General features: G+C 40.2%; 1 protein-coding gene across 9 annotated transcripts in view; it reads right to left on the bottom strand.

Annotated features, from left to right (window-relative positions):
- Positions 1-14,096, bottom strand: part of chd6 (chromodomain helicase DNA binding protein 6) — a 113,776-nt gene extending 99,680 nt beyond the window's left edge. For 8 of the 9 annotated variants that reach the window (XM_074649786.1, XM_074649813.1, XM_074649795.1 and 5 more), the window contains exon 1: positions 13,241-13,408. The gene's annotated coding sequence lies outside the window, so the exon portion shown is untranslated. Of the gene's footprint in view, positions 1-13,240; positions 13,409-13,963 lie in introns of those variants that run through there. The other variant, XM_074649839.1, reaches the window with a different exon arrangement.
- Positions 14,097-19,791: the final 5,695 nt, after the last annotated feature.

The following is a 19,791-nucleotide window of genomic DNA, read 5'->3' as shown; positions in this document are numbered from 1 at the left end:
TAATCACGAGTGAAGGAGACGGTCTCAAACACACAGAAGTTAAACACAAATACTTGAAAATGCTTCTTTTTGTACTTGAGGCCCTTCTAAGGTACGCGTGTACTGATTCTGATTTACAGAATGTCCCTGATTAATGACATTACCATTACATCCATTAATATATCCTGACTGGGGTTCAACCTGCAGCCAAAGCTTGAACATTTGCAGGTCATCTGGTGCTGCTAGGTTTTAAAATAAAAGGCGTTAATCCTTTGACAGATCTAGCAGTAGCCTCCATGCTTTATTTGGAATAAAAACAGAAATGTTATGGACATGATTGGAGATAAAAAGGCAGCGCTACTGATGTCAGATCAGCAGCCGTACTGACAGACTGCCAACTGATCTCTGGGAAACGCAGTGCAGAAATAAATAAATTGCACATATGGTGACTAAAAACACGCCAGCGAAGTGTGATCAGTTAAGTGCTTCGGGATATGTGGGACACTTGGCACCCCGAGGCCCGCCGCTGGAGCTGTGGAGAGGCGGCGCCTGCGTGATGCATCATGTGGGAGGACGCGTCATGTGGAGGGCACGGATGGAAGTGAACCAGTATGAAAACAGGACAATACAGCATCATCACACCCTCGTCACTCCATCTGCTGTTGCCATAGAGACACTGGATGACTTGGCGCACGCACACACAGAGAGAGAGAGACAGAGAGAGAGAGAGAGAGAGAGAGAGAGAGAGAGAGAGAGAGAGAGAGAGAGAGAGAGAGAGAGATTGACAAACTGCATAAAATATTTAAAAAACAAAAAGATACTCAACCACAAACCTATTTCATTATATTTATTATGTAGTGCAACTGTCAGAAAACAGTATTCTGAATTAGTTTGCTTTTCTCCATTTCTATATTAATGTATGTTTAATGTATGATGTATGTTTATCCTTCTCCTCTCCTCTCTGGTCTAGTCTTTACTTCTAACTACTTCATATACTGTATGATGACATCATGCAGGTCATAGTTAGTGAATAAACTGCGTCAGTTGTGTTTTATTAAGTCCGTCTACAGAGCGTTGTCGTCTCCTGCAGGGAGAAGAAACAACCCCCAGGATTTATTGTCATCAGGGCCGCTGGGCGAGAAATCTTTCTCCAAAATGTTCATAATTAAATCTTCCACAACGACGATGATTCATTCATGAGATTTATTTTTGATAGTTATTTTTTAATTTAACGGCGCTTCCTCTACCGACAAAAACGCTACACGAACAGCCAATACGGCATGGCCTCTGCCATGTTAAACGGTACATAAATAGTTTCCAGCGAAATGACTCGTTTCACTATCAGAATTGGATCGATTCGGTCCGATCCACATTCCAGTTAGCTTAGGGCTAACAGGAAGGGTCGTATATAATGTAAATATTATAGGGCTGGGAGGATCCACCTATCTCCTGATTCAATACTATCATTATACTGGGTGCTGATTCGATATGTGTTGTGATTTTTAAGTATTGTGATTCCATATTGTGATTTATTGCGATTGTTGTTAACTCGTTTACCACTAGACCATGGGAAAAAGTTGAATCATCCACTTCTAGGGACTTTTACTTTGGAAAATCTCTAAATGAATCCAGTAAAAATGTTTGATTTTCAGCATGTATGTAGTCAGAGATGTCCTGAAGTCAAATATATCAGTCATTGTCAGGAATTATTTATTACATTTTTTATCCAGCAACCCAAAAATCAAAGAATAAAGACTTTCCCTCACCGATTAGTGCTATTTTCTTTTTAATTTATAAGGGACATGTAATGTTTTATACTTCTGCTGAATATAATCCAATCAATCTTATTTCCATATTATGTATTTTGTATATACAGTTCCCTTTGTTAACACCTTATTTTGAAAAGCGTACGTAGTCCCACGTGTCTACTTCCTCTAACTTCTCCAAGGTGGTCTCTAGCTCTCCCGTCAGCTCCGTTCTCTTTATCCATCCATGGTCATCTCCATCGGGGCCGTTTGAATGCAGAGAACAGAAATGTCAGTATATGGGTGCTCTACAGTTGTAGCCTCGTCCCATTTGACCAAGGAGAGAAGAGAGCGACGGCCGGCTGGACCGCCACGTTAGCGCCATACCATAACGTTTCCTGTCCGTGACATAGTTAGCATGCAGCTTTAGCCGTGATGTCTAGCTCTGCTTTTCCTGTCAATGTGTGAAACCCAAAGTGTTTCCATCCTTTACTGGATGTGTAGTGTTTACCACGCTGGATTTAACGTGGGAGGGTGCAGGTCGTATCCACGCTGACCCTCCAACATTTTAGACTTTCTGAGGTGTGTTTTGGTAGACGGATGCGGAACGGATATGACGTCATGTTACTCAGACTACAACAATAAAAGCGGTAACTTCCTTCTACCTCCACATAGACTCAGATGAGTACAGAGAAGAGTGTTGTCTTTCTGCTGTCATATCACTTTGTCACTTTGTCAACTTCGATATTAAAGGTGCTATATAAATATGTGGCCTCATGTCTCTTCCATAATGGGGCAAAAAGGTAAAACAATAAAAATTTGGTCACGAAGATACACCGTAACTTGAGCATTACTAATTATTTTTAAATATATATTGTGATAATCATCGACATCCATCAATATTAGAAACATGTGGTGACAACATTGCGTCTCCTGAAGAAGTGGTGCTACAGCCGACTACAGACAGAAACCTTCGTGGGCCGTCTGGGAGGAGAGACACGTTCCCTTCTCTGTGACCTCGTCCCTTTCTCAGTGACCTCATTCCCTTCACTCGCCCACTTGCCCTTGAAAAGCCGAACGGTCGCTGAGTCTGAGAATCATCAGGAGACGAGGAGGAGCAGCCGGCTGAGCTAAATCGCAACCAAACTCAGCACCGCCGAGTGTTTCTGTGAACTTTAAAATGGACCACAGCTCGTCCTCGCTCCGTCCTGCTTCAACGGTTAGACGCTCCACAAGGGATTAAACAAAGGAGTGCAGCCTGGCCTGGGTTACAGGTTACAACACAGAGAGACTCTCATATGAACCATTAGATAAACCGCTAATCACCTCCACATAGGGCTGCACAATTAATCGTATATATTATCCGGATCACGATTTTGGCTTCCAACAATTAAATGAACTGTGATGTTTAAAATGCTCCATTTTGGCTTCACTTTTTGGGTGCTGTCATGCCCAGACTGTATAGAAGAAGTGGAGGGAGTCACCGCGACGTCACCCGTTGGTCTGTGGACTACGGTTTTGAAGCCTTGAGTTCGGCATTTTGGCGGTCGTGTCTAGAAGGGAACACGCAAATCGCGAAACTCTCGTGAGATGGTTACTGTGAGGATAAGTTGTTGATCAGTGGGTCTGTCAAGAGTTTTTGCAAGTTTTCGCGAGTTACCTTCTGGACACGACCCATTGTGGCCGTCGCCATCTTGTTTTTTTGCAACCAGAAGTGACACGAGAGGGTGGAGCTTTGATGAACTGAAAACTGTGAAAGGGTTTAAGTTCTACAACGTTAACACGGACAACTCCCAAGACCAAAAGTTTGGTCCAGTTTTACTTTGCTTCTTAGAGACACACTGTGAATAAGGACAGGTCTTATTTTGATGCAGAGTTTTGTACATTAGCAGAAATGTAGCCCAACATGGAAGAGAAAGCAGCGCTCGGTTTATTTCAATGTGAAAGTGTGCATGCGTGAGACTGCTCCCTGTAGCCTACTCCTCCTCGAGCAACATCACAGCCATAAAACATACCAGTAGTTCAATATGAAGAGAATTGCTGATTGTTTCTCGTCACGAAAAATGTTGCGGTGCCCGTTACACCTGTCCCCGGCCCTGAACGACCCTGATCAGACATCACCGGCGGAGGTAACCGCTCCACCACCTGTCTCCCGTAAGATGCCTATACCTGGACACTGCGCCGGATTCATTTCACAAGTGTGGAAGGCAGAAAGCAATGTGACTGTGTGTGTGTGTGTACACTACTGTACATTTAATGACACGAGACAACTTTACCGCTAATTTCTTCTCTGCTCCGATGAGCGCATCTCTCCCTCTGTCACTCAACCACTCACTCGCTGTGCGCACACATTACATCACGCTGCTCTGATACCAACGGAATATGTAAACATGTGGATACCTGGTGGTACCGTAGGTGGACTGTTAAACTCTAAATTATCTGTGTGTCCGGCGACCCAGCCTGTTGCTTCCTCAACAAATCTGTGTTGAAATCAGCAGGAGGAGAGCTTAACGAGAGGTGCCATTGATTTAAAGTTATGACGCGTTCAGGCTCTAAGATGAGTATTGGGCTATGGTGAATTCTAACGTTATTATGATGTGTTCAAATTAGGGATGTTAATAATTAAGCGTCTAACGGTTAACCAACATTAAGCACTTTAATCGACTAACGCTATCGTTTAAAAGAAATATTAATAATGAATTAAAAAGCTGAGAAAAACTCGTCAGTTTAAGGAGAAAAGCTGGTCCTCCTTAAGAGCCACCTTAAGACCGTCTGAGCCGGAGTTGCAGGATACATGAAGTTGACTCCGGTCACTCCAGCTCGCTTGAACCAAGCCCCAAAGAAGTGCGCATGTCGTCGATCCGGACTGTCGTAGTGGCCAAACGGCGGTACTACAACGTCCGTGTCAGTCACGTGATTGGGCCCAAAAAGACTTTTTCCTACTTCATAACAAAAACCAGAATGCAAACGATAATAAAGGAGTGGATGTTGAAGTACATGGGATTTATTATTTCACTTTTGTTTTTTAACCTGGTATCGAATTGGTATCGCGAAACATGGAATTTCATTAGTATTGGTATCAACGACTAAATTTCTGGTATTGCCCATGGGAAGTGACAAAACGCTTCAAATGTATTATTGCGGAGCCGAAAGGTGCTATGAAACATTTTGGGTGCAACTTAATTATGTGCTGGTGCACCTAAATGACAAAGTTAGGCACACCAATGCAGACAAGTGTAAAAAGTTAGTCTGGAGCCCTGTGATGTGTCATGTGTACACTTATTGAAAATAATGTTATTAAGTAATACACCTAACACAATGAAGTCTAACCAAAGAAGACACAATAAGACAATTCAGTCAAGATCCTCCACAGGCGTTCAAACGTTTGTATAATCCAGCTCCATGTGGGGCGTTTGTGGAACAGATTTTTCCCTCCGATATTACCATCATGTTAACGGTGTGTGAGACTTATATTTTAATGTAAATGTATAGCTGCCTTCTCAGCCTAAAACACAAAGGTTTAGTGAGGAATAAAAACAGGAGAGCTTTGCATCCTGATTGACACTAATTGAGCCTGTAAACTGAGATTCAGCCGGTCTGCTTTAAACTAATCTCCTCCGTCTCTCTCTCCACCCACAGAAGTGACAAAGTGAAGATGAAGATCTTCTTAACAGCAGAGAGAGAGAGTAGAAAGGTTCCTCCTCTCTCATCCCTCTGGATTCTTTACATAACAAAACATCACAGTGTGTGTCTGAGAGAAACACCTTTTTACCGTGTTTCTAGGTATTGAAGTGTTTCAGTCACCTGAAGCTGTGATCCTGTAATGAATCGAGGGAACACATGATGCTCAACGATTGACCTTTTTATCTTCTCCACAGATATGCGCCCGTTCTAATGTAAATGTAAAGCATAATAAAGGTTAATATCATCTAAACTTTTATATTTCATTCACAAAGACCGTATCACTCAATGATTACAGTGGTTTGAGACGAACTGGAGCAGCTGCTCAGATTTAAAGAAATACTTTGATTCAGTACAGCGTTACATTTGTAAAGATCTGGGACGGAAACCTGAGAGACAAAAAGGTGTTTGACGGTAACATATGACTCCAACTACTGGTTTGGATCATCGTACTGCAAAGTGGAAAGATATAGCGAAAGTAGGGCCGTCAATCAATTAAATCGCAAACAAATCACATATTTTATCTGTTAAATGTTCCTTAAAGGGACATTTGACAAGTATTTAATACTCTTATCAACATGGCAAACTGCAGCCCAACAGGCAACAACAACTGTCAGTGTGTTGACTTGACTATGACTTGACCCCAAACTGCATGTGATTATCATAAAGTGAGCATGTCTGTAAAGGGGAGACTCGTGGGTACCCATAGAACCCATTCACATATCTGGAGGTCAGAGGTCAAGGGACCCCTTTGAAAATGACCATGACAGTTTTCCGTCGCCAAAATTTAGCGTAACTTAGATGGCGGTCGACGTGCTCCCAGTTTGGAGAAGCAGACAGGAGTAGCGGCAGGAAGCTAATCGATGTACTGCTCTGGACGCCACGTTAGTTCAGATCAGAAAGTCACATAATAACACCATCTAACTAACCGATGGATGCAGCGGTAGACCAGCAACTCCACTGTTCTGAGAGGTAAAATCACTGGTTTTGTGAATGGGGTCTGGTGGCTTTGAAGAGAGTGATATAACTGCTTCAGTTCCCCGTCAGAAAGCGCTGTCTGACAGCGAGGTAAAGCGGTGAAAATATTCTAAATACAGCGTACACTTAAACTGATATTGATTTTTTTAGGTGTCTAAAATGTGTTTTTCTGCTGCTCCCGTCCACAGCCGCTTTACCTCGCACTCAGACAGACCTTCCTATTATATCGCTCTCTTCAAAGCCACCAGACTCCATTCACAAAACAGTAATTTCACCTCCCGGAACACAGGAGTATACATACAACCCTTCTTCTTTCAGTTATTTCCAGACTGATCACAGCTAGCGTTGACATTATTCAGAACCTCATTGATTAGCTAATCTACGTCATAGGGCTGCACGATTACGGCCAAAATGATAATCACAATTATTTTGCTCAATATTGAGATCATGATTATTTATTACGATTATGCATAACCATTATTCATGGACAAAATGTTTTTATTGCCATTTCACAATTAAATAAACAGAGCGCTGCTTTCACTTCCATGTTGTGCTTCATTCCAACTGTCAAAAATTCAAATTTTATTTCTAAATGTTCTCCTTTTACTTTGTTATACTTATCTATAGTGGTTATTTGCATAAAAACACAATTCAAATGATTAGGAAATAAATGATTGTATTTTTATTTAAATATTTGACATTATAAATACTTGATTAAAAGAAAAAAAACGCAGAAAGCTGCAACCAAAATGTAGGTTAATTAATATTAAATTGCATTAAATTATTTATTAGATTGTTGGGATTAGTCATAAAAAGAAAACTTTGCTAGTTATTGTTTCCTATAAAAAAGGTAAAATGGCCTACAAACTGCCACTATATTAATATTATTATTATTATTATTACTATTATTATTATTATATTATCCAGTTGCAGCATTTACAGTCTGCTTTACATTACAACGTGACTGTAATGCTCAGCCCTATATGCATATGTGCAGACACATACAGTCAGGGGCCACTTCATTAGGTACACTTGTGTAATCTAATGCATACAGCTCAGCCATAAAATCCACCTTTAAAGAGAATAATAATGTTCACTTTGACTGAGAGGGATTCATTGAATTATTATATGGGTTGTAGTTAGTAGTGGTGTAGTAGTAGTGGACATTTACAAACGTGAGGGAGGTGAGAACAATAGAGACACTAGATGTAGATGAATTAAAACTTCTCTGACAGCGTCAACAAAATGTGAACATTGTAATCTTCCTGACTGTAGAATTAGTGGCAGATGTGTTTCATTGGATTGTATTAAATATGTGTTTCTAATGAAGTGTCCAGGGGAAGCAGATGTTGTTGCTTTATCAGCCCTGATTTATTATTGAATACTACACTGATTCAGAGAGTTCACAATCACTGAAGGAGATGAGCACACCTCATTTTAATTCAAATATAGAAAACCTGAAACATTTATTTAGGCAGAATACGCTCAAACATGTTTGCTCTCATTTTACTACAACAGGTGGATCCTTTAAAGCTTCCACTGTCGCCTCCAGTTAAAACATTAAGGTGTTGTAAAATCACAGAAAGGGGTCATCTTCACCCTATAATAATTATCACCAAATGGTTTTAGAAATGCACAGAAAGTTGTTTCTGAACTTTATCTGTTCAAAACTGGGTACTAATTGTCAGATATAAACAAAAATGATCAGGTATTATTACTGAAAACACATGTATTATAATTAGGGTTGTCAAAGTTAACGCAAATTCATTTTAACGCCACTAATTTCTGTAACTTCTTTTCTTCAGGTCATACTAGCTTGTAGTGAAGGAGGTTAAATAGCGCTCCAAATTTACGCTAAATCTTGACAAGGAAAAAGTGTCATGGCCATTTTCAAAGGGGTCCCTTGACCTCTGACCTCCAGATATGTGAATGAAAATGGGTTCTATGGGTACCCACATTGAGTCAACGTTAGCTGTGCTAGGTCTGGAAATAACTGAAAGGGATAATTCAGATTTTTTGTAGTGGGGTTGTATGTATACTCCTGTGTTCCGGGAGGTAAAATGACTGTTTTGTGAATGGAGTCTGGTGGCTTTGAAGAGAGCGATATAACAGGAAGGTCTGTCTGATGGCAAGGTAAAGCAGCAGAAAAACACATTTTAGACACCTAAAAATATCAATATCAGTTTCAGTGTACGCTGTATTTACAATGTTTTCACCGCTTTACCTCGCCATCAGACAGCCCTTTCTGACGGGGAACTGAAGCCGTTTTATCGCTTGCTTCAAAGCCACCAGACTCCATTCAGAAAACCAGTGATTTTACCTCTCAGAACAGGGGAGTTGCTGGTCTACCGCTGCATCCATCGGTTAGTTAGTTTGTGTTATTGTGTGACTCCCTGATCTGAACTAACGTGGCGTCCACAGCAGTACGTCGCTTAGCTTCCTGCCGCTACTCCTGTCTGCTTCTCCAAACTGGGAGCACGCTGACCGCCATCTAAGTTACGCTAAATTTTGGCGACGGAAAACTGTCATGGTCATTTTCAAAAGGGGTCCATTGACCTCTGACCTCCAGATATGTGACTGAAAATGGGTTCTATGGGTACCCACAAGTCTCGCCTTCACAGACATGATTACCACTTTATGATAATCACATGCAGTTTGGGGCAAGTCATAGTCAAGGCAGCACACTGACAGCTGTTGTTGCCTGTTGGGCTGCAGTTTGCCATGTTATGATTTGAGCATATTTTTTATGCTAAATGCAGTACCCGTGAGGGTTTCTGGACAATATCTGCCGTTTTGTGCTGATAATTGATTTAAAATAATAAATATATACATACATTTGCATAAAGCAGCATATTTGTCCACTCCCATGTTGATAAGAGGATTAAATACTTGACAAATGTCCTTTTAAGGGACATTTTGAACAGATTAAAAAAATTGCGATTAATTTGCGATTAATCACGATTAAATATTTTAATCGTCATCTTCACCCCATAATAATTATCACAAAATGGTTTTAGAAATGCACAGAAAGTTGGCTCTGAACTTTAACTGTTTAAAACTTGGTATTAATTGTCAAATATAAACTAAAATGATCAGGTATTACTACTGAAAACTAAGGCTGGGGCGATTCGTCGACGTAGTCGATTACGTAAATACGTTGATTTACGTAACGTGCGTCGACGCATCGGATGACATAATGAAAATGCGCTGCGCCCGGTCCGAGCATGGATTCTGATTCCCCCAGAGAGCAAGAAGCGTAAAAAAAAACTCTCCCACGTTCATCAAAGGTGTGGGAATACTTCAAACAAAGACCCAACAATCCAGTGCTCTGTAAATTGTGCAGAATAGAGATGGCGTACCACAGCAGTACAAGTGCAATGCACCATCACCTGACAAGAAGGCATCCCGGAGCGCTGAGTGAAGAAGACCGCAGCAACACACCGCTGTAAGTCCCGTTTACTTTTTCATCACCCAGGCATGATATATTAAGATTGTAAAAGCGCGGGCATGTTTCTGTTAGCAGTAGTCATTTAAAGTTTGTTTTTAAAATGTTTCTTCATCACCACCATGTTAAAAGTATTTTATGGACCACTGTTATAGTAACGTAACGTTACACCATGCGTCATCTAACGTTGTTATACGGCCATTATATATTTTCTGTTTACTTTAACGGCGATGTACGAGTGAGAAAATGGCTTATAGTAACATTACATATTGTTCTACAGTCTGTGACTGTTAGTCTGTAAATAGTTTCAATTATTTCTCTCTTGCTCCACACTGATGCAAAAGTACATTTGCTAGTGTTTATCTTAACTGCATATTATTACAGTGATGAAATAAATCCATGTCTAAACCATTTAAAGTTTTAAGTTAAGTACTTAAGTAAAAATACTGATGAGGATTATTATTATTATTATTAGCCTAATGTCATAACACAACAGTGCTGTGGAAATTAGACCTGTTTTAAAATGTGCCACTGTTAAAATTATTCTAATGGCTTTCTGTGTCTCTTTTTCAGGATAAGCAGAGTGGGGGGACTTTTTCCACAAAAAGAACATTGCACTGTATTCCTTTTACATGAATTTACAATACAAGCTCTTGTTTTAATTTTATTTTGGAGAAATTGTATGTTGGACTGAAAACAGATTACCAGTAAAGCCTGGGATATTTTTTGTTGTGAAATAATGCCATAATAATATTCTTGTTTTATGTATATGTTTATAAGAGAAGATATTTGAATAAAGTATTGAAATAATGAGTCAAGTTTTTGATATTTATTTATAAAAAAAAAAAATTTGAATAATTGATGAATTAGTCGTTAGATTAATCGACTAATCGAAAAAATAATCGTTAGATTAATCGTTAAAAAAATAATCGTTAGGTGCAGCCCTACTGAAAACACATGTGTTATAATAATCTAAATGTGTGCTGTAACGGAACGTCACATGTTGCTGGTATTTAACTGGTTTTCTGAAAACAGCTGAAAACATCTGCCATCACGTATTCATCCTGCAGATGTTTTAGGATCCAAGGACCCCCTCTTAATCGTAACAATTAATCATAATCAACAATCTTAATTAAGCATAATACTTACTAACATTTGTACTTTTAGATTTCATTGGAACTATTTGTGTTGTAAAACTTTTCAACCTGAATCCTTCAGACCTGTTTGATAGTGATAAACAAACACATTTCAGTGTGAGTCATGTTAAAATCAGATTAGATGATCCGTTATTAGTCCCACGGCGGGGAAATTATCAATGTTTCTGAACGTTAATAAAACTGATATACCTTTAAACAGAGGGTGGTTTTATTCAAACTGCATTTGGACTCAGCTTGATCACATTTATAACCTACATTTCAAGAAATTCATCTTAAAAAGCTTTTCGAAAATGAACAGTAGCAAGACTGACAGTCCTAATGAATCCATATGTTTAAACTCACCAGTCTAAAGCTGGCTGTCAGTGATTCAACTTTAAAATAATGAACTTATCACTGTGTGTCACAATCATATCAGAGTTTCTAACGTGGGCGGGAGTGATGGACACAATATTCTGGTTTTATTGGTGCTAGATCTGTAGACAGTTGAGGAGGCAAAGTTGTTGTTTTTAGCCCAAGCAACTTCTTCTGATGATGGCGTCAAAGTGGAGCAGACAGTAAAAAAAAAAAAAAAGAATCGATTCACCCATGTATTGCGATTTTGTTTTTTTACGAGTTTTAAATAGATGTTTTAATACCAGAATTGATATATTTGCTTCATCTGAGTCTATTTGGAGGTAGAAGGAAGTTACCGCTTTTATTGTTGTAGTCTGAGTAACGTGACGTCATATCCGTTCCGTATCCGTCAACCAAAAAAAAACTCAGAAAGTATAAAACGTTGGAGGGTCAGCATGGATACGACCTGCACCCTCCCATGTTAAATCCAGCATGGTAAACACTACACATCCAGTAGTGGATGGAAACACTTTGGGTTTCACACATTGACAGGAAAAGCAGAGCTAGACACCCCGGCTAAAGCTGCATGCTAACTCTGTCACGGACGGGAAACGTTATCGTATCGCGGTAACGTGCGGTGGAGCCGGCCGTCGCTCTCGTTTCCGTTGTCAAATGGGCCGACACTACAACTGTAGAGCACCCATATAATGACATTTCTGTTCTCTGCATTCAAACGGCCCCGATGGAGCTGACCATGGATGGATAAAGAGAACGGAGCTGATGGGAGAGCTAGAGACCACCTTGGAGAACTTAGAGGAAGTAGACACGTGGGACTACGTCCACTTTTCAAAATAAGGTGCTAACAAAGGGAACAAGGGGAAAGGGAACAACGGCTGACAATGACTGATATATTGGACTTCAGGACATCTCTTACTACATACATGCTGAAAATCAAACATTTTAACTGGATTCATTTAGAGATTTTCCAAAGTAAAAGTCCCTAGAAGTGTATGATTCAACTTGTTCCCGTGGTCTAGTGGTAAACAAGATAACAAATCATATCACAATACATATCGAATCAACACCCAGGTATCCTGATAGTATTGAATCAGGAGATAGGTGGATTGTCTCAGCACTAATAAAAAGTAGCACAAAGAGTGAATAAGTAGACAACAGATTCAGATCTCAGATAGAACACCTCCAACAGAACCAGACCACTGATAAAACAGTGTCATCCTGAGGAGAATTGAAACAGCAACATATCAAGCCTCATTACAAACCTAAAGCACTGCTTCCATTCATTCCCAGCTACAGCTGCAGACACAGACTTCACCCTAAAGCCTGAATATACTGAAGGAACCTGTTCAGCTCATCTCCATATTTACATCCATGCCACCATCCATCCGAGCACAGCTGGCACTCACCCTGCTGGCTGTCTCACCTGACCAGGTGAGAGGACAGAGGGACAAACAGCACCGGTCCACACTCACATAGCACACATGTCTCCAGAGGCTAACTGCTAACAGCCTAGCTAACACCTCTTTGAGGTCTGGGCTGTATATGATCTATGCTAGCAGACGCAGCGGCTAGCTCCCAGCTAGCTCTCAGCTAGCACACTGCTAGCTTGAATGTTGCTGGGTCGCCTCACGTTGTGTAGAGAGCTTGCCGGGAGGAAAACGAGAAGTTACTGGCGAGCAAACCGAGATGAACCCCGGCCAGCAGCCCCCGACAGAGACACGGAGACACGGTGTCCTAGTTGCCGTTAGCCCCGCTGCTAGCCGCAGAGCTAGCTCCTCCGCTAGCCCCGTAATGTCCCCGCATCGCTGGAGTAGAGACATCCTAACAGCCCGCTGCTTACACGTGTGGACTGTCTCTAAAAGTCCCTCATCTCCACCGGTAAACCTCCCCGGTACACCGCTCACCTGCTCCGGTCACCGGACACCCTCTCTCACCGGCCAGACATCACCCCGACTGGCCCGAAAAAACACTGGCGCGGTTTATTTCCAAGGACACAAAATCGCCATGACAGTTTAGAAAAATGCATAAAAAATTAGCAGGCAGGGAGGAGGGAGAGGGGGGGAGAGACAAGGAGGAGGAGGAGGAGGAGAGAGAGAGAGAGAGCAGGCAGGGGAGGAGGAGGAGACAAGGAGGAGGAGTGCAGCTCTCTCCTCTATCTATCTAATCCACATTGTGCTGCAGCTCCGCGGAGTCTCTCGCCCGGTCCGGACGCACCGAGCCGAGCCGCATCCTCCCGTCCAGCTCGGTTCAGCTCGGTTCAGCTCGCTTTAGAGCCGCTGCTCTCCTAAAATGGCCACTGTAGCTACTACAAAGCCCAAACAGCCACTTTAACTAGGTGTTAGTTTAGCAGCAGCAGCAGACTAACCTCTCAAACCTCTACAAGATCTCCACGTTGCCATTGGCTGCAGCCGCGCGCAGCTGGCTCCGTGCACGTTTCCATTGGCCCCGCAGCTGTCAAGCAAAGCGGACCCGGACCGAGTCTGTCCCGGGTTAGTCTGAGAGCTGCCGCGGCAGCCCCGGGCAACACCATTGTGTATTGTGTGCGTGTTTGCTCCATTCCTGCTGATCCGCGTTGATGTGAGAGCCGCGCACGCTGTTTATCTGGGTGGACGTGTTGTTGTCCTTACCGGAGACACGCACGGAGATCCGTCTGGTACCGGGACAGCAGGCTTCCCGCCGTTCCGCACCGCGCAGCTCCGCACCGCAGCTCCTGCTGTCATTGAAGGAGAACCGGAGGGAGCGATCAGCCTTCAACAGAACCGGGTCTAAAGTTCTGCTCTGATCCACCAATCATGTGTCCGTTTACTGCTCCATCATTACCGGGTCATTACCGGGTTTTAAGGCGTAACAACAGAACGGTCACATTCCGTCTTTTACAGATCAGGTTTGGTTTCCCGGATGTTCCGTTTGTTTGGTGGATTTAACCCCAGAGAGGGTTTGTTTCATGTGGATGTGGGCTGGTTTCTAGGGTTCTAACGGTGATGAGGAGCAGCTAAACTTCACCTGGAGTCTGTGTCGGAACTGATTCTGTCTCATTAAACTGTACTTTGTTGTGATACACATCTGTTTTATTATGATACACATCTGTTTCAGGGCCAAAATAAAAGTAATCCGACTACAGCAGCACCACATGAACTGTTGTGTCCTCATCTCTAATCTCTCATAACAGGGCCGGCTCTAGACCTTCTGGGGCCTTATAGGTGAAATCCACATCTGGAGCCCCCTATCCCACCAAATACAAGTTTATTCAAGTGTGCTATAAGTATAGCTAAATAGTACTTATGTTAAACTTAAAATAAGAGAGTATACTTTCAGTTTACTGTTTATGTATTGATCAGAGATATTATTAAGTATACTTAGCTTATACAGAGAAGTGTACAGAAAAGCCTAAGTATACTTAGCTTATACAGACAAGTATACAGAAAAGTCTAAGTATACTTGCTTATACAGACAAGTATACAGTAAAGTCTCAGTAGACTTAGCTTATACAGACAAGTATACAGTAAAGTCTAAGTATACTTAGTTTATACTAAGAAGTATACAGTAAAGTCTAAGTTTACTTGGTTTATACTAACAAGTATACAGAAAAGTCTAAGTAAACTTGGTTTATAGAGACAAGTATAGAGTAAAGTCTAAGTATACTTATCTTATACTAACAAGTATACAGAAAAGTAAGTATACTTGGCTTATACTAACAAGTATACAGAAAAGTCTAAATATACTTATCATATACTAACAAGTATACAGAAAAGTCTAAGTACTTGGCTTATACAGACAAGTATACAGTAAAGTCTAAGTATACTTAGCTTATACAGACAAATACACAGTAAAGTCTAAGTACTCTTAGTTTATACTAACAAGTACACAGAAAAGTGCAAGTATACTTATCTTATACTAACAAGTATACGGAAAAGTCTAAGTATACTTGGCTTATACTAACAAGTATACAGAAAAGTCTAAGTATACTTGGCTTATACTTGTACTTAATCTTTTGATCGAGATATACTTAAGAAAATATATTTAATAAATACTTATTTTTTTAAATCAATAAACTACTCATTCTGGGATGTTCAGTTAACAAAATATATATCTATACTTAATACAGATAAATATAATATAATGAAGTATTCTTGCCTTATAGGCCCATAGAAAGGTATACTTGTCTTGCAGTTGTGCTTACTGTTTGATAGAGTAGCCTCTTAAAGTGTGTGAGAGTTTGTAAAAGAATGTTTTGAACTGAATTTACTCCAAGTCATCAAGAATGTTCTACGTTTTTGGATTTTCCGTTCACCACGGAGGCATGTGAGAAAAACACATTTTATGTTTTTATCATTACAAATCATCAAGTCAAATAGCAAAAGTCTCTTTATGTAATACATAAATCACTGGCTAAGTACTATAAGTTAAAGTATACAAAATGTACTTTCATAAATTAAAAAGTGGGCTATAAGTATATAACTCTTAAACTAACGGTATACCTATTCGCTTGTAGCATAATTAGGCCATTTGCAGTACAAAATACCACTTGGATGTAAACTAGTGAAATGCAGTCTTCTCTTAAGCATGTGGACCAACCAGTCTCTGGTTTAAAGCTCCACAGACTGATTGATGATAACCCTCAGTGAGCTGCTGAAATCTGAATGATTTAAAGCACTTTTCTGCAGTTTAAGTAGCTGAGATGAAGCAATGAGACCTGTAGCAGTCATTATCTTAAAATAAGGTTAAAGGGATAGTTCAGGTGTATCTCAGTGAGTTTGTATGAGCTACTTCTCCCCACCCTGACCAAAAAGAAGTTTATTCAAGTGTGCTAATAGTATACTCCTTTTAAACATAAAATAAGAGCGTATACTTTCAGTTTACTTTGTATGTACTTATCAGAGATATACTTAACAAAAGTATACTTAAGTATACTTGGCTTATACAGACAAGTATACAGAAAGGTCTAAGTATACTTGGTTTATACTTGTACTTAATCTTTTGATCAAGTTATACTTAATAAAATTATAAGTTAGTATACTTGTATAGTTAAAAACTATTAAACTAGTAGTTTACTGGAAGTATACTTTAAAGTGTACTTTCATAAACTATAAAGTGGGCTACAAGTATATACAAGTATATACAAGTATACTTGTAGTATAAAAACTATCAAACTAGTAGTTTACTGAGCCTATATTTTAAGTTTACTTTCATAAATTAAAAGTGGGCTGCAAGTATATACAAGTATACTAGCAGTATATAAACTATTAAACTAGTAGTTTACTGAGTATACTTTAAAGTGTACTTTCATAAACTATAAAGTGGGCTACAAGTATAAAACTAGTAAACTATCAGCACAATACTTACACTTAAAGTATACTTTTATAAACTAAATTAGTCCCAAGAAGTATTGAAGTAGTACACTTACAAGTATAAAACTAATAAACTATCTGTATATTTGCAGTATAAAATAAGACTTAGATGTAAATTAGCTGTGTACTCAAAGTTTAAAGTACACTTAAAAGTATACTTAAAAGTATACTTTTATAAACAAAAATTTGGGCCAATTTAGTCCCAAGAAGTGTTAAAGCAGTACGCTTATAAGTATACTACTAGTACATTGATATTAGCATACTTAACACATAAAGTATTCTTGGGAAATATATACTTGAACCTTACTTAAGTTAATAAAAGAAGTATACTGCTTTTTTGTAAGGGTAGTCAGTGTATTACCTACAGTAGATGGTGTTTCGGAGCAAAGCAATGTACTGCTGTGTACTGAAAACATTTATATCAGTAAAAGTGGACGCTATATTTAGAATATTTTACACACCTAAAATCATCTATATCAGTATAAGTTGACGCTATATTTAGAATATTTTACACACCTAAAATCATCTATATCAGTGTAAGGGGACGCTATATTTAGAATATTTGACCTCGCTGTCAGACAGCTGTTCCTGATGGGGAACTGAAGCTGTTCTCTCTCTTTAGAGCCACCAGACTCCATTCACAAAAACAGGAGTTTTTAAAACACCTTGAAACGCAGCTCATTCGCTCCTCGTCAGGATGAAACATCTCTCAGAATATGAACAGAAACCTTTCCTGCATCATTAACGTCTGATACTAAATCAGACATCCATCATCGTCCACCAGGCCTCATTAAATGTTTTCACACCGTCTGTCACCGCCCAGGAAACACATTCCCATTGTTTGATGTGGTGGAAGAGCAGGAATGAAGACCAGTAAAACCAGTTGGTAGAGATGAGATGTGACTGAAATACATCCCCCTGAGCCATTTCAACACCGCTACATGGTCTGCATGGCTTCTCCTGCACATACATATAACTTGTTTACTTTTTATTTTATTTATTTATTCTTATTGTATTAACTGTAAATGTATGAGATGTTTTGTTTGATTCCAGAAGATGCAGCCTGAGCTGTAGAAATATTTTAATAACAATAACCCCTCAAAGCCTTTCCCTGCAGTCCTGGGTCTTCAAATAATAAAGCAAAACACCAGAGCTATACATATAATATATAAATATACAACACATAAAGAAATAAATACAAATACACAGTGGTGGAAGAAGTGTTGTTTTGTGTTGTATTGTGAAGTAGCTCAGAATGAAGAAGATAAAGTGGTATAAAAGATAGAGGGATGTATTTTTGGTCTTTTAAATGGATGATTAATGTAATTTATTATGTCAGTTACAACCTTAAAAAAGAGTAATGTTTTATGAGGTATTTATGTTTGTTAATAAGCATGGTAATACTTCTCAGTAAGAAGAGAGAACATGCAGTTAAACAGTCGACTTATTAAATATGTTATTTTATATATATATATACTGGAAAAACAAAGTTCGGAAACTTGTGTTTGGTGGATTATTTCTCTGTTGTTACAATGCTAATTGGCATTGTATTTTACATCGTTGGAAAGCCTGTTTATTTACCTTCGCAATGATGTCCAACTTGTAAGGATCATGCATTTGTGGGATGAGCAGCACAGCTGATTATGTGGGTAGCGCCCAAGAAAGATTTGCCAAAATGCTCTGCCAATGGTAAACAATGTATTCTCATAAGGCTACCAGGAAGCCTGCAATGACTGTCCTTCACCGTCAGGTCCGTTTGCGCTGGTGTCGACAACACAGACAATGGAACCTGAACATGTGGGGGAATGTCATGTTCAGTGATGAGTCCAGGTTCTGTCTGCCAAAGTTGGATGGCAGGGTCAAAGTATTGAGACGACGCGAAGAACGCTATGCTGATTGTTGCACCGATGGAGTAACAGCTTTTGGTGGGGGCAGTGCCATGGTGTGGGGGGGGGCATCTCCCTCACCGGCAAAACAAGGCTTGTCATCATTGAAGGCCATCTCAATGCAGGGAGATATCGGGATGAGATTCTGCAGCCAGTGGCGATCCCATATCTCCACAATCTGGGACCTAACTTCATCCTCCAAGAAACAACGCTCTCCCCCACAGAGCCAGGGTTATCACAGACTACCTCCACACTGTGGGAGTAGAGAGAATGGAACGGCCTGCCAAGAGTCCAGACCTCAACCCAATTCAACACTTGTGGGATCAGCTTGGGCGTACTGTACGTGTTAGAGTGACCAACACAACCCTTGTTGGCTGACCTGCAACAAATCCTGGTTGAGGAATGGAACACCATCCCACAACAACGTTTGACCAGGTTGGTGACCAGCATGAGGAGGAGGTGCCAGGCAGTTGTGGCTGCGTATGGATCTTCCACCCGCCACTGAGGCTCCTGACGGTGTTTTAAATGAATAAGGTGTAAAATAGCCAATATGTCTTGTTTGTTCCTTGTTACTGATAGAGAGTTCAATCATCCAATCCACCAAACAACTCAAAACAAGAGTCAGTACCAACAGGAGAATACACTGTTTACCATTGACGGAGCATTTTGGCAAATTTTTCTTGGGCGCTACCCACATAATCAGCTGTGCTGCTCATCCCACAAATGCATGATCCTTACAAGTTGGACATCATTGTGAAGGTAAATAAACAGGCTTTCCAACGATGTAAAATACAATGCCAATTAGCATTGTAACAACAGAGAAATAATCAACCAAACACAAGTTTCCGAACTTTGTTTTTCCAGTTTATATATATATACACACACACACACACACACACATATAAACTGTAAATACAGTATATGTCTGTAGAAACTCTTATGTGTAGGATTTGGTGATTTGGTGACATCTAGTGGTGTGGTTGCAGATTGCAACCAACTGAGTCCCCCTCCTCTCACTCCTCCCTTACAACACTACGGTAACTTGAGCCGCCGAGTGTGATTCCGTGGTAACCCTGTTGGCCTCGCTGAGAGGTCATCCATACCATAATAACACTACTTTAGCAGCAACAGGAAGTCAGACGGCAGCTGGCGGTACCACGGTTTAAGACTCTGCGGCTCACGTTACCACAGTTTCACCAGCGTGTCGGAGAACTCCAGTGG

The sequence above is a fragment of the Sebastes fasciatus genome, chromosome 1 (genome assembly GCF_043250625.1).
Source record: "Sebastes fasciatus isolate fSebFas1 chromosome 1, fSebFas1.pri, whole genome shotgun sequence".
In the NCBI taxonomy this organism is placed as follows: domain Eukaryota; kingdom Metazoa; phylum Chordata; class Actinopteri; order Perciformes; family Sebastidae; genus Sebastes; species Sebastes fasciatus.
This window is presented reverse-complemented; position numbering and strand designations above follow the sequence as displayed.